Here is a 15,623-nt window from a genome sequence, read left to right on the forward strand (position 1 = left end):
AAGACACAGAAGGAGATGGAGAAAAAAAGAGGGGGAAAAAACAAAAAAAAAGAAAAAGTGAGACAACCAACTGAATCTGGTTATGCTGCCACTGATGGACTTAAGTGTTCACAATATTTCATGCTATAACCTAAATCATGATGAGCTGGCAGTTTTATCCAAGGGACTGGGATTTGCACCAACTAACAGTTTCTCTAGCTTTAATACCTTACTTGATGTTAATACATTCATACGTAAATTAAAGGTAAGGTAAAGTTAAACTAAGTACTTTACGATTTCTTAAAATATATTAAAATTTAGATCAACTTTAATTCATCATTTTTTTTTAATTTTAGTACATAGCAATAAATTGTATCATTTACTTATCCGACGTTCCTATTGTATCCTCCACCCGACATCTTGTGACATTTGATTGACATTCTCCCTCTATATCGGCATCCAATCATCGTTTTCTCCACATGGTGTTCAGCTCGAACATTGGGACGTCACAAGATCGCTATGCGCATGCGTTCAACGTCAGGAATGCAATTTCATGAGTGTGCTCATTCATGAGACGCACATGCTCTCTTTCAATTGATAGACAAATAGGCTTGGAATTGATCATATCTCAGCGATCTAAGTAAGTATCGTTTCTAACTTCTGTAAAAAACTTATTGAATTTTATCTTTTTATACAATTTTAAGTACATTTGAAATAGTATTACCGATGTTTCAAATAATATAATTAATATAAAGTAACGCATGCGCATAAGTAAATTTAATGTGAACACGCATTTAACCGACGCAGAGAGCGGGTGTGACCGCACTCAGTCACTGAACAGTAAAAGATGGAAGTAGGAGGTGGGAGGAGTCGGGTAAGAAACGGCGCAAAGAAATAAAAATAAAAATTAGAGAGAAATATCATAGAAACAAAAAAAAAAAAAACAGTTAGCGACTAGTTTATTATAAGAATGAAGAATGTTTATGTGTAATAGCAATGTGTGCATTGTCCAATACTATTCCCAGTCAAAATGAACTAGATGCTACAGAAATCAAGACTGACACTGCACAGTTTATTAATGCTCCACATTTACCATTTAGTGATGCTTGTGCAATTGTCACCCTTAAAACTCTGTATCATCCTGATCATGATCCTGAAATCCCCACTGTATACCGACTACTGCCCAATAATCCAACATGGTCAAATTAATTGAGGATGGTATTTTACTTGGGGTATTTACTACTAATGATTGGGATATTTTGATCCCTGATCACCCAATAACTTCCATATTTCACCATGTCCCAAAAATCCACAAAAATACATCATGTCCACCTGGCAGGCCCATTGTGGCTGGTATTGGTTCACTGTTGGAACCATTAGGTGAATGGATGGATTCAGTTTTACAACCAATTGCTAAAACACAGTTGAGTTATTTACAAGATACCTCTCACCTACTAGCCACCTTAGAAACTATCAGCTGGCAGGAAAACTTTTGTTGGATAACATCAGATATAGCCTCTCTTTATACTAGAATACCACAACATCTAGGTATCAAAGCTGTAGATTCCTTTTTAGAAAAGGACTCTACAAGGCTATATATAGATGTTTTGAGGTTTCTGCTGTCTCACAATTTTTTCTTATTTGACGGAGAGTACTACTTGCAGGTCAGGGGTACTGCGATGGGGGCAAAATTTGCCCCAGCGTTTGCTAATATTTTTGTAGCCTGGTGGGAGCTAATGTATGTTTACTCCCATCAAAACCCCTGGCAGGATAGAATAGTACTCTTTGTCAGATATATAGATGACCTTTTGTTTGTGGTACGTGATTGTAATGAGCCTGACTTTTTGGACCAATTATTGACCTATTTGGGTTCTAATGAACTAGGACTTAAATTTACTGGAGAATTCGACAACACAAAGATTAATTTCTTAGACCTTACATTATTTATATCTGATAATCAGATTGTTACAAAGACATATAGAAAACCAACGGATGCAACACCATCTTGCATGCTTCCTCACAGCATCCAGGGCACTTAATTAAGGCGATTCCTAGAGGCCAGTTCATGAGACTTCAAAGAAATACGAAGTCTGATGAGAAGATCTATGACTTACCGTCCCGTGAATTAGAGAACAGGCTTATTGAGAGAGGATATGATCAGTCAATATTGGAAAATTGCAGAAAGGAGGTCAAAAATATGAACTGCAGGCCAAATAGACCAGATTGTAGAACTAAGGATAATTTTAAAGATTGTATAGTTTTCACTACAGAATACACTAAACAATATACTAATATAGTTAAAATACTTAATAAACATCTTCACTTATTATCAGGAGATACAATATTAAAATCGTTTATTGGAAAGTGTAGATTTGTGTCTAGAAAACCGAGGACATTATCCAGATCACTGTCACCTAGTTTGGTAGCATCACAAAGTAACCCAAGGTCTTTTAATTGGCTAAATAAAAAAGGCAACTTTAAGTGCGGCAGCAGAAACTGCAATACTTGTTCCAATATTAGGATGGGTGATCACTTTGTATCCAATTTTGATAATACATCATTTCCAATTGACTTCTATGTAAATTGCAAATCTACATATGTGATCTATTTGCTTACATGCAATCTATGTAAAAGTCAGTATGTTGGTAAAACCTCACGTGAAGCCAGAACGAGATTTAGCGAACATGACAGGGATGTGAAAAATGATTTTAAGGATTCAGCAGTAGCAAATCATTTTAATGGTTTTCACTTTACACACATAGCTGACATGTGTATACAGATCATAGATAAAGCAATCATACCAGCAAGAGGTGGTAATAAACAAAAAATCCTAGATAAAAAAGAACTATATTGGATATTAAAATAAAATTCACTCATCCCTATAGCTATGAACAAAGAATTTGACATAAGCTATTTTATTGATGTCTAAATTTTATACATCATAATTATTGATGATAGCTCTGTTTATTTGTTCATTTATTTTATACATCTATTTACTTACTAATTAGCCTATACTAGTAGTAACTTAACCATCTTGTGCAAGTATGTATGTAGATTGTTGTTGTACTATTAAATAGATGTTCATATACCTTTGTCATAGTGTAGTTGGGGTAAGAAATTTCCAATTTTTTAAATTCATAAATCTATAAATATATATATATAAATTTTTTTATTTTATTTTTTCGGGTAATAATGTTATGTATTTGATTACGCATGTCACAGATTCACCCTATGTTTATTAGTAACCCATTGGAACTAAATTGTATTTACATTTAATTGTTGTTTTTACATTAATTGTCCTGTGGGAAAGGGTTAACAAATCACTATATAAGGGATACCTATTTCCTTTCATGTTAGCCTATGACTAAGCGCCACTAGGGGGCGCGAAACGCGTTAGGAAGTATGTCCCATGATTGATGATAGCTCTGTTTATTTGTTCATTATTTTATACATCTATTTACTTACTAATTAGCCTATACTAGTAGTAACTTAACCATCTTGTGCAAGTATGTATGTAGATTGTTGTTGCACTATTAAATAGATGTTCATATATGTTTGTCATAGTGTAGTTGGGGTAAGAAATTTCCAATTTCTAAATTCATAAATATATATATATATATATATATATATATATTTTTTTTTTTTTTTTTTTTCCAGGTAATAATGTATGTATTTGATTACGCATGTCACAGATTCACCCTATGTTTATTAGTGACCAATTGGAAGTAAATTGTATTTACATTTAATTGTTTTTAAATTAATTGTCCTATAAAAGGGATACCTATTTCCTTTCATGTTAGCCTATGACTAAGCGCCACTAGGGGGCGCGAAACGCGTTCGGCAGTCTGTCTCTCCTGTTAGTCTGTGTGTCTGCACTGTATTTGAAGGTAACCGTTTTTTCTGCTCCTATTGTTTAATATTGGGCTGATCACCCGTTGCTACAGCACTCTCAGCTGTTCAGTACTAGATGCTCTAACTGTATATCACTAGGCACCCTGAGGTACAGACCACGTATCAGACACTCTCAGCTGCGGTTCTCAGTCTTAGAGCTGTACACTGTATATGATTGTAAATGTAGCTTGAGCTACTCAGTCCTAAGTGGTCCACCCTGTATATCACTGAAAATGTATCCTGTGCTGTCCAGTTCTATAGGTACAAGATAAGATAGACATATATACACACACACGTGACTGCAGACTGTCACTACATGCATGCCCCTGCCATGAAATGCTCAGTCCTAGAGGTGGATGCTGTGCAAATGTATATAGCAGTCACAGAGGTGCAGGATATGTTTCAATATTAATCTAACCAAATCTACTTCATCCTAGCAAATCATAATCAGTATCACAGCAGCAGTTCCAAAAGTGCTGAAACTGAGTTTCCAAGCTCAATTTCCAAAAATGTGCCTTCCCTAACTGTTTTATCTAGTGCACTCCCATATATATATATATATATATATATATATATATATATATATATATATATATATATATATATATATCCAAGCTTTGTATATCAGTACACTGAGCCGTGAAGCACTTCATGGTATTTTACATGGGTTCCTGTAGCACAAAATGCCCAGTCATATAGATGACAGATACAGTACCATAAGCTGTGGGTTTGTGGCTTTTTAAATGTGCCAAGCTGTTCACTCCTAGCAAGGATTCATTAAATTACATATTTATACAGCCAAACCATAAAGTTTCAGGATTTATATAAGAAAGCCACACAATTTGTTTTGGAATTTTTTTCTTAAAAATGTCCCATGCTCAGACTATCCAAATTCAGAGGTTACTTTTACTTATACAGGTGGGATTCTAAGCAGAACCTTATTTTATCTGTGTGGTTTAAAATTTTATATAAACGGTCTAAAGGCGTGTATCACTTGCATAATATAATGTAAATTATAGATATGTTTTAAACTAGGAGTATCTAGTCTAAAGAGGTCTTCCTTCCCCTCTACGCACTCTATGTGACCCCCTCCCCAGTGGCTTATCCCTGCGCTGTGAAAAACCAATGTATGTTTCAGGGTATATTGATTAGGGTCACTTATCTTCTTAAGAATTGTCTTTTTTAAGTTTATAATTACATATAGAAAGATCCAACATTTTTAAATGAAAAAAAAAATCCAATGGTGGACCTTGCCAAAAATTTGCAGAATCACCTTTTTAACCCTTAAAAAATAGTTTTGCATGATAATAAAATAATTTATTTTTCTATTTCATTGAATTCAGCCAATCATATTATTTAATAACTGGGTGTAATTGTGAAAAGAATCCAATACCATTTTAAATAAATAATGAAAATTGATCGACTTATCCCTGTTAACACATTTGTTGTTCATTTTATTAAAATGTATGTAATTTAAATATGATATAAAACTATGGTCAGTCTAACTCCCTTTACAACTATAAGCATATTAAGTATTTTAACCCCTTTCATAGGGGACTTCAAGATATGCAGCCCTCTCTGAGAGTCAATGGGGTTAAACATTACTGATATATTTTATCTTTCTCTGATATTGTTCTTTTCTAGCCCATGTAGTGACCATCATACATGTTTCTGTGCGTGTCTCGTATTTGATATGAAAAATTCTGGATTTGAATTTTGGTCTATGGGTAAATATATATATATATATATATATATATATATATATATATATTTTCTAACTCTCAGACATATGAGCACTCACTCGTGTTAGGAGCAAATTCATTGAGGGCCACTGTTCAGGAAAGTGCAGAGTTAACTGAAAGTGCACGTCGCATCCTGCTAATAAATAAACAGGACGCTTTACCTGCAAATATGCTTATTAAAGAAACAGATGTATTTTTCTGTTAATCATTTTAAACTGTGCCCTCTGAGAGATGGCAACCTTTTAGTGCCAAGGCAAAGAAAGCCATTGCAGATTTTGCATAGCTGCATGCAGGTAGCCAGTTTGTGCAAAGATGATTAGTCTTTTTCCTGCAGTTCTGAACCCAGTATTATAGGTACCAGATAATTGAATCCTATATTTACCCCAATCCTAAAAGGTACTGACCTTATGCATCGCGTGAACAAACCATTTTCTTTAATCCTTCAGGATTCCCATGACCTGTATGGCTCTCCGTGTACCAGTTCACAATAGATGACAATTTCTGTAACAAAGAACATCCCCAGATAAGCATTATCTTATGGGCCCCAGCTTCTAAAAGCTTGTACCATTGCAGTTATGGCACTTATAATGTTTGCATTGCTATTTCTTCTGTATTACACTTCTTTCCTGTACCCCACCAAGTTCTGTATCAACTAACCTTTTTATTTAAAGGCAATCCAAGATTTGTAACCAAGTATTACAACAATCAAATACCTATATACAGATTTTTAACTGTATAACGACTGTATAAAGCAGGGTTGTGCCTCAAGGCTACTTGGAATGAGAGGCATCTGTAGCACCTGATTCCTGGCTCCTGTCACCAGGGGGTGGGGGAGAGTTTGGGGGACTGTATGGAAATATCAAGGGGTGGAGAACAATCTGGGGGCCTCAAAGGGAACAGAAGAGGAGGAGGGTTTGCAGGTCTGTAATAGAATACCAGGACAGAGGAGGGTTTGGGGGCCTGTTAGGGAAAAGAGGATGGAGGGGGGGTTTCAGGGCCTTAAACAGCAGTAACTGAGATGGAAGACATTTTGGCGGCCTGCAAGGGAACAGAAAAGGGTTAATGAGCCTGTAAAGAAAGACAGATATGTGTGGGAGATTTTGAAGGCTACGATAAGTTTGGGTAATATGATGAGACAATTTATAATGCGTTCTATAAAGCTTTTTTAGGAAAGGATGCTTTGAGAAGAGATTGATGCACATATACAGTAATAACAAAATGTCTATCCCCCCCCGTAAAGACGCTGTCATGCAATTTAAATGTATGAATTGAAATACACAAAAATAAATGGTATCTAATTCCCAGCTAAACTGCCATGATATCAGATGCACAACTTCTCTGGAGCTAAATGGGAGTTAATGTTGCAGAGTCATGCAATACTTTGTACAGCCTCTTCAGATACAGAATAAAGATGCAGGTACATTTAATGCTTCGAGTGGACTCACTCACACTTAATGTGTTAACGCTGAAAAGTGATTTGATCTCGACAGAATGAAAAGGGGAGGAGGGGGGGGGTTAAAGCTGCATGATTGTGGATAGCTCTACTGGATTAAAACTGCAGGCTCGTGCTACTTTCTGAATTGTACAGTAAAGAAGATGTTACATCAGTAATAGTCTTTAGAATGTACACCAATAAAAGTAATAAATGAAGGAGGGAAGGTGTTTTTTTTACAGAAAGGAAAGGGTTATCTGAGAAGCAAACTCCCCTTCTGCAGGCCTCTCCTGTGTGAAATAAAGAAGGAATGTAATGCTTACCTCTCTGGCTTGCAGCTGGTGAGTGTAACAAGATGATGGTATCTCTAGGCCCCCTGTACCGTTCTCTTTCTAGCACTAACTTGATGTCTCAGGATACACTTTTGTGCACACTCTCCTTCCCACTCTCTCTGTCTTTTCTATTGTTCTCTAATACTATCTGCCCTTCCCCTCAGAAGTATCTGAACCTGGCTGTCTCTTCTTAACTCTGATCTCCCTCGTCCACCCTTTCTGCCCAGATTCTTCTTCATCTCTCTCTCTTCTCCCTCCTCCATCTCTCTTTTTCTCCCTCCCTTGCCTTCACTTTCCTCCCCACCCATTCCCCTCCCTCTACAATTCCCCTCCCTGTTCCTATCCTTTCTCATTCCTTTTTTCTTTCACCCTATCTTCCTTCCTCTGTCCCTCCCCTATGCACCTCTTCATTTTCCCATATATCCCCCTTAATACTCTCTCCCCCCTCCTGTCTTTTTCTCTATTAATGTCCCTCTTTGTTCCTCTGCATACTTATGTGTTGTTCCTGTCCCTCTGCATCTTCTATAGTTAATATATTTATACTACAATGTATGTTTGCATTTTATATTTTACTTCTCTACCTACCACATTTTTCTCTTTTTATTTCCAATTGCAGAGATAATCTTCTTCCCTGTAAAAAGGAACAGGCACAAATTGTTACAGGGCAAATCATTCTTAATATTATAATATATGAGATGTTTCTTGAAATGAAATAGCCTTTTGTATCGAGTAGCTATTTTTTTTTTACTACTCACATAATGAAAACATAGTTATTATAGGTTAATGTCTGGTACAACTGTCTGTAATGCATTATATATTTATAGGTAGATATACACACAAACATATTATATATATATATATATATATATATATATATATATATATATATATATATATATATATATATATATATATATATATATATATATATAATATGTAAGGTTTGTTATTACAAATCCTTCTTATCTGCATAACAGACATTTTTATATGTGGTTTAAGATTTACAAACAATTTACAAGCAGAAATATACCTGCACTGATTGAACGATCTCAGTTTTCACCCGTCCGCATTAAAACATCTCAGTTTACTAGTTTAGCGCTGCAAAATCAGGAGAAACCAGCAGCACAGAGGTTAATGCGCCGTCTCACGGGAGGTCACTTTGGGACGCTGAATATCTGTTTCTAGTCCCCGCCCTGCTGCATTTTTTTCTCCCTGCCAGGAAGATTCTGATGAACCTTTAACCTTTTTGTTGCTGGATTATTGCTCTTAGACTTCCAAATGACTTGGTGACTGGGACAGCTACAGTGACACAAAAACACACAGAAGCATAAATTCCGATAAAAAGAAAAAATAGTAACAGTAATCTCAGCACTTCATTTCTGGGTCTAAGCAGTAAGCACTTCTTTCTATGTAACAATATTATTGCAAACCCAAGACTACAAGTACCACAATGCTTTGGGGCATTTCTAGAGAGAGAGAGAGAGAGAGAGAGAGAGAGAGAGAGAGAGAGAGAGAGAGAGAGAGAGAGAGAGAGAGAGAGAGAGAGAGAGAGAGTTGCTGCAGCAGCACAGCCTGGAGTTGCAAATATTTGATTAACCCCTGCTTCACTGCTAAGCCTTTTTCACACCCCTGTGCTAAGGTGAATTTTAAACTTTTTTTGCAGCTTTCATACTTCATAAATTGTTTTTATGGGTATTTAAAGTTGCATGCGGGGCCCATATTGGCTTTTGGGGGTTGTAATAAAAACTAGAGAGATCCCTTATGACAGATTAGAATTAAAAGAATTTTTTTTGTGCCAGGTGATTGTTGACATTACAGTGATCACCTGGCTATAGAGACAAACTGTACAATTTGTTTTTAAAGGAGACTATAAAATAAACATTTATATTCTTTATTATACATCCCTAAAGCTCCCATTCAAGTAAAACCTTGTTTTGTAAATTTTACTTTTGTTTTCTTTTTTTGTGTGGAGCTTGGAGCTGAGACTGAGGGTTTTGAATTGCAAATGGCTCATTATGTGCAGTGCACGCCACAGACGCTGCGTTGCGCATGTCAAGAACGCCTCGCCATGCACATCAAACAGGTTAATTAAAGGGATATGAAACTCACATTTTTTCTTTCATGATTCACATAAAGCATGGAATTTTAAACAACTATCCAATTTACTTCTGTTATCTAATTTGTTTCATTCTCTTGCAATCCTTTATTGAAAATAATAACTAGATAAGCTCAGGAGCAGCAAAGTATTACTGGGAGCTAGATACTGATTGGTGGCTGCACATATTCCTCCCATCTTTAACTTATGTGGGGTGGGCAGCTAGCTCACAGTAGTTTATTGCTACTCATTCAACAAAGGATACCAAGAGAACAAAGCAAAATTGATAAAAGAGGTAAATAGAAAGTTGTTTAAAATTGTATGCTCTATCTAAATCATGAAGGAAACATTTTTAGTTTCATGTTACCTTACTGCTATCCACCACTATGTGTTCTGTTGTATACTGTTAAACTTCAGTATATTCTTATTATACTGTAGTAACCTACTGTATTTTCTTTTATTTATTTTTTTATCAAAGCACATCATAAAATCGTAATTGTTCTAGTATTTTCTAGATTATCCATGTCCCTAAACATGTTAAAGTCTAGTTCCTTTATAGGGACGTCAAACACAACATTTTTCTTTCACGATTCAGATAGAGAATACAATTTTAAACAACATTCCAATTTTATCTATTATTTAATTTGCGGCATTCTTTTGGTATCCTTTGTTGAAAGAGCATTCATGCCAACGGGGAGGTAGCTGGTTGCATTGGATGAGCCAATAACATGAGGCATATCTGTGCAGCTACCAATCAGCAGCTCCTGAGCCCATCTAGGCATACTTTTGCAACAAAGGATACCAAAAGAACGAAACGATAATAGAAAGAAATAGCAAAGTTGTTTAAAATCATATGCTGTATCAGAATCATGAAAGAAAAACATTAGGTTTCATGACCCTTTAATTTTATTTTATGTTTGTCAGAGCTTATGTTAAATAGGGCAGTCATCTTAAAAAAATAAATAGCCTTAAAGGGACACTGTACCCAAAAATTTTCTTTCGTGATTCAGATAGAGCATGACATTTTAAGCAACTTTCTAATTTACTCCTATAATCAAATTTTGTTCATTCTCTCTGTATCTTTATTTGAAATGCAAGAATGTAAGTTTAGATGCCGGCCCATTTTTGATGAACAACCTGGGTTGTCCTTGCTGATTGGTGGATAAATTCATCCACCAATAAAAAAGTGCTGACCAGAGTACTGAAACAAAAAAAAAAGCTTAGATGCCTTCTTTTTCAAATAATGATAGCAAGAGAACAAAGAAAAATTGATAATAGGAGTAAATTAGAAAGTTGCTTAAAATTGCATGCTCTTTCTGAATTACAAAAGAAAAAAATTTGGGTTCAGTGTCCCTTTAACATTTTATAATACAAAAAGAAAAGATAAGTAAACTTTACTTTGTACTTTCATACATTATTTTGTCTGATTCTCATTCAGTTTGCACCTGAAATTTGTTTTTTTATTTTCTTACTAGAGTATGGAGCACATCCTGCAAGATTCTGGGGGTCGATCCGATAAAAATCGTCGCCCGCAAAAGCTGGCGACGCCAATATTTGCGAGGGTTTGGTATCCTATATACGGCGTAACCTAGAAGTTACGCGCGTATATTTCTGCCGTCGCCTGTAGTTTTTTGGGCCATAGGCAGGTATACCAAACCCGCGCAGTTTGGTATCCAATATACAGCGTAAGGACTTACGTGGCAAAAATGGAGAAATCTTACTCCATTTTCACCTCGCCACAAAAAGCAGCCGTAAGAAGCCTTATGCTGACTATTGGAGCCCCGTAACTCTCTAAACTAGCTGCTAAATAAACCTAACGCATGCGCAATGTCTATCTACCTGTCAACCGCGATCCCCCGCCGCAATCCCTAATAAAGTATTAACCCCTAAACCGCCGCCATCTACATAAACTAACCCCCTACTGTGAGCCCCTAAAACCGCCGCCATCTACCTGATCTATCCCCTAATCTGACCCCTTACACCGCCGCCAGCTATATTAATATTATTAACCCCTAATCTAATATCCATAAAGTAATAAACTCTATTACCAGCCCTTAAAAGGGCCTTTTGCGGGGCTTTGCCCCAAAGTTAACAGCTCTTTTGCCCTATAACCTACACCGCCGCACCTATATTAATGGTATTAACCCCTAATATAAGCCCCTTACACCGCCGCCATCTATATTAAAATTATTAACCCCTAATTTAATCTACCTACCCCGCCGCCAGCTTTATTATCTATATTAACCCTAAGTATATTATAGTTAATATAGTTATTACATTATATATATTAACTATATTAACCCTAATTATATTAGGGTTTATATAGTTAATATAGTTACTATAGTATTTATATTAACTATATTAACTCTATCTAACCCTAACACCCCTAACTAAATTCTTATTAAATAAATCTAATTTATATTATAAACTAAAATATTCCTATTTAAATCTAAATACTTGCCTATGGATGCTCCGCGTTGGAGGAGCGAAGAATGAAGATTGAAGATGCCTCTTGATGGAAGATGCTGCCCGATGGAAGAAGACTTTGCTGCCGCTTGGAGAAAGACATCACCGGGATGAAGAATTCTTCTTTGCCGCTTGATTGGACATCGCCCGGATCGGATGAAGAGTTCTGCCCGGCGGGGTGAATACAAGGTAGGGAAATCTTCAGGGGGGTAGTGTTAGGTTCATTTAAGGGGGGTTTGGGTTAGATTAGGGGTATGTGTGTGGTGGGTTGTAATGTTGGGGGGTGGTATTGTGTTTTTTTTTCAGGCAAAAGAGCAGTTTTATTTGGGGCATGCCCCCACAAAAGGCCCTTTTAAGGGCTGGTAAGGTAAAAGAGCTTTGAACTATTTTTAATTTAGAATAGGGTAGGGATTTTTTTTTTATTTTGGGGGTTTATTATTTTATTAGGGTGCTTAGAATAGGTGTAATTATCTTAAAAATCTTGTAATCTTTTTTTTATTTTTTGTAATTTAGTGTGTTTTTTTTTGTAATTTAGTTTAGTTTAGTTTAATTGTATTTTTAGATAGATATTTGTAGTTTATTTAATTTATTGATAGTGTAGGTGTATTTGTAACTTAGGTTAGGATTTATTTTACAGGTAATTGGGTAATTATTTTAACTAGGTAGCTATTAAATAGTTCATAACTATTTAATAGCTATTATACCTAGTTAAAATAATTAACAATTTACCTGTAAAATAAATATAAACCCTAACATAGCTACAATGTAATTATTAATTATATTGTAGCTATCTTAGGGTTTATTTTATAGGTAAGTATTTAGATTTAAATATGAATATTTTAATTAATAATATTAATATTAGATTTATTTTAAGAGTTTAGTTAGGATGTTAGAGTTAGATAGGGTTATTATACTTAATATATATATATATAATATAATAACGATATTAACTATATTAACCCTAATATAATTAGGGTTAATATAGCTGGCGGCGGTGTAGGGGGATTAGATTAGGGGTTAATACATTTATTATAGGTGGCCGCAGTGTAGGGGGATGTAGATTGTAGGCAAAAGAGCAGTTTACTTTGTGACAAAGCCCCGCCAAAAGCCCTTTTAAGGGCTGGCAAAAGAGCTGAATTCTTTGGGGCATGCCCCACAAAAAGCCCTTTTAAGGGCTGGCAAAAGAGCTGTTACTTTGGGGCAATGCCACGCAAAAAGCCCTTTTCAGGGCTATTTGTAGGGTTAGACTTAGGTTTAGTGGTAGGGATAGTTTAGTATTTTAGGGGTTAAATAATTTAACATAGATGGCGGCGGGGTAGGGGGATTAGATTAGGGGTTAATAATTTTAAAATAGATAGCGGCGGGGTAGGGGCTCACTTTAGGGGGTAGGTAAGGTAGATGGCGGCGGTGTTAGGGGCTCACTTTAGGGGGTTATAGATTTAATATAGCTGGCGGCGGTTTAGGGGTTAATAACTTTATTAGGTTGCGGCGGGCTCCGGGAGCGGCGGTTTAGGGGTTAATACATATTTTATTGTTAGGCTAGTGAGGGGGGATAGCGGATAGAGGGTTAGACGTGTCGGGCTATGTTAGGGAGGCGTGTTAGACAGTGCGGGTGATTTAGACTTTAGTCAGGTTTTGTAGGCGCCGGCAGTTTCTAACGTGCCGTAAGTCACTGGCGACGCCAGAAATTTGTACTTGCACAGATTTCTGGACATCGCTGGTTTATCCGACTTACGGCACGTTAGCATCTGACGGCGCCGTATATGGGATAGCTCGAGTTGCGAGCTGAAACTGCGGGCGACGCGGGTTCCCTCGCTTGCGCCGCAAACTACGATCTATATCGGATCGCGCCCCTGAACTCTGTTACTATAAACATGTGCACTAGGGTTGCCACCGGGCCAGTATTTTACCAACAAGCCAGTATTTTAAAGGTCAGGTCAAGTTGACAATAAAGATTAAATATAGAAATAAAGATGCTATCATAGTAAAACATATTCTACGTTTGTTAGAATCTAATCATAAAATATTGGTCATTTTAAATCAGTACTAACAGGTTTAGTTCCTGATTTATTCTATAAAATTATTTCTGCAAATGTATGCTAATGAGCATGGCCGAGGTTTCCCCCCAGAAAAGGTGGCAACCCTAGTTTACACAGAGATTGTTTAAATATTGTAGGATTCTGATTCTGATATTAAAGTGAATGTAAATTTTGATGCTAAAGTGCCCGGTTTTTAAAAATTTGATTAAAAACAGGGTCACTTTAAGTCATCAAAATTTACATTTCACTCCTGTTGTGAAAAAAAACTTACCTTTTAATCTTGACATCAGCTCCAGCTTCCTCCACCCATCGCAAAGCCTCTTCCTGGGTCTAAAAGGAGGGATCCGGCTTCCTCCAATCACAGCGTTGAATCAGACACTGATTCCCCCGGGGGGAGCCGTTATTGAAGGATGACCTATCCAACATTTCTGACATCAGAAATGGCTTGCGACGACCGGAGGAAGCTGGAGCTGCTGTCAAGTTTAAAAGGTAAGTATTTCTTCACGAGTAAAATGTAAATTTTTATGAATTAGCCCCTGTTTTTAATCGAATTTTTTAAAACCAGGCACCTTAGCATAAAAATTTACGTTAAGAGTCATTACATCAACTCTGTGGCTAATTAAACTGAAGTCTCTTAAGCATGTTTTACTCAACGGTTATTTCCTAGTCGATAAGAAAATTGAGTAGCCAACAACATATTTGTGTAGGAAAATGACCGTTTTCATATATATGTGTATATGTAGAATATTTCCAAAAGTTGGAAAGTAGAAATAAAATGACTAGAGCCATAACTTTCTTGGTCCTGGGATTTTTCAAGCTCTGGTTTTATCTTGAATTTAGGATATTCGAGTTGCCATCTTACATCTATATTTGTAATTCAAATGTTTTCCACTACATCTCTAAATGCAAACCAGTAGATAATACATCCTCCCCCAGGCCAGTAGTGATACCTCCCAATCATCCTAAATATTGTGGGCTGTTACGGGTTGGGAAATATGCCCACTGTCCCTCCCGTAACTCCTCCAATAAGGGAAAGTGGCCTCAGATTTTCCAAGCCCCACCCACAGCATGCCCTAACTCTTATCAACCCTGCCAAGGACACTTCCAGCTATGACCTGACATGACACAGGTAGGCTACTACAAACAAGTCCCTCTCAACATCCTTTCATAGAAAACCTCCAGGTTTTCCCGGTTGGAAGGTTTGTAATATGGTGTCAAGTTAAAACTAGTGAGTAAATGTGATTTAAATAAGTATATTTTGTATCATGATATTTATTATTATCTTTTTATTTATATGGTACCAAGTTATGCAGTGCTAGACAATAGAGATGTGCATTTGTTTTGTCACAAATGCGCATTTGTGACGAAAATCAAATAATTATTACGTTGTAATGAAGTTAATATCCAAATGAATGCACCAAAGAAAAAAACAAACTAAAAAAATACTGCCGAAAATAATTTTTAAAAACAAGCAAAATGATTTACATAGCCATGCTGTCTGGAGTAGTCTGATCTATGCCCCTTACCAGTGTTTAGCTTCAGAAACACAGGCATCGTATTTCAACTGAGTTCACAGCTGCTTATTTGCTTCTAGACATGCTCCAGCAGATAACGAGTGTGCACATCTGCATTCTACCCGAACAAAAG

Source organism: Bombina bombina, chromosome 8, assembly GCF_027579735.1.
Source record: "Bombina bombina isolate aBomBom1 chromosome 8, aBomBom1.pri, whole genome shotgun sequence".
NCBI classification, from domain to species: domain Eukaryota; kingdom Metazoa; phylum Chordata; class Amphibia; order Anura; family Bombinatoridae; genus Bombina; species Bombina bombina.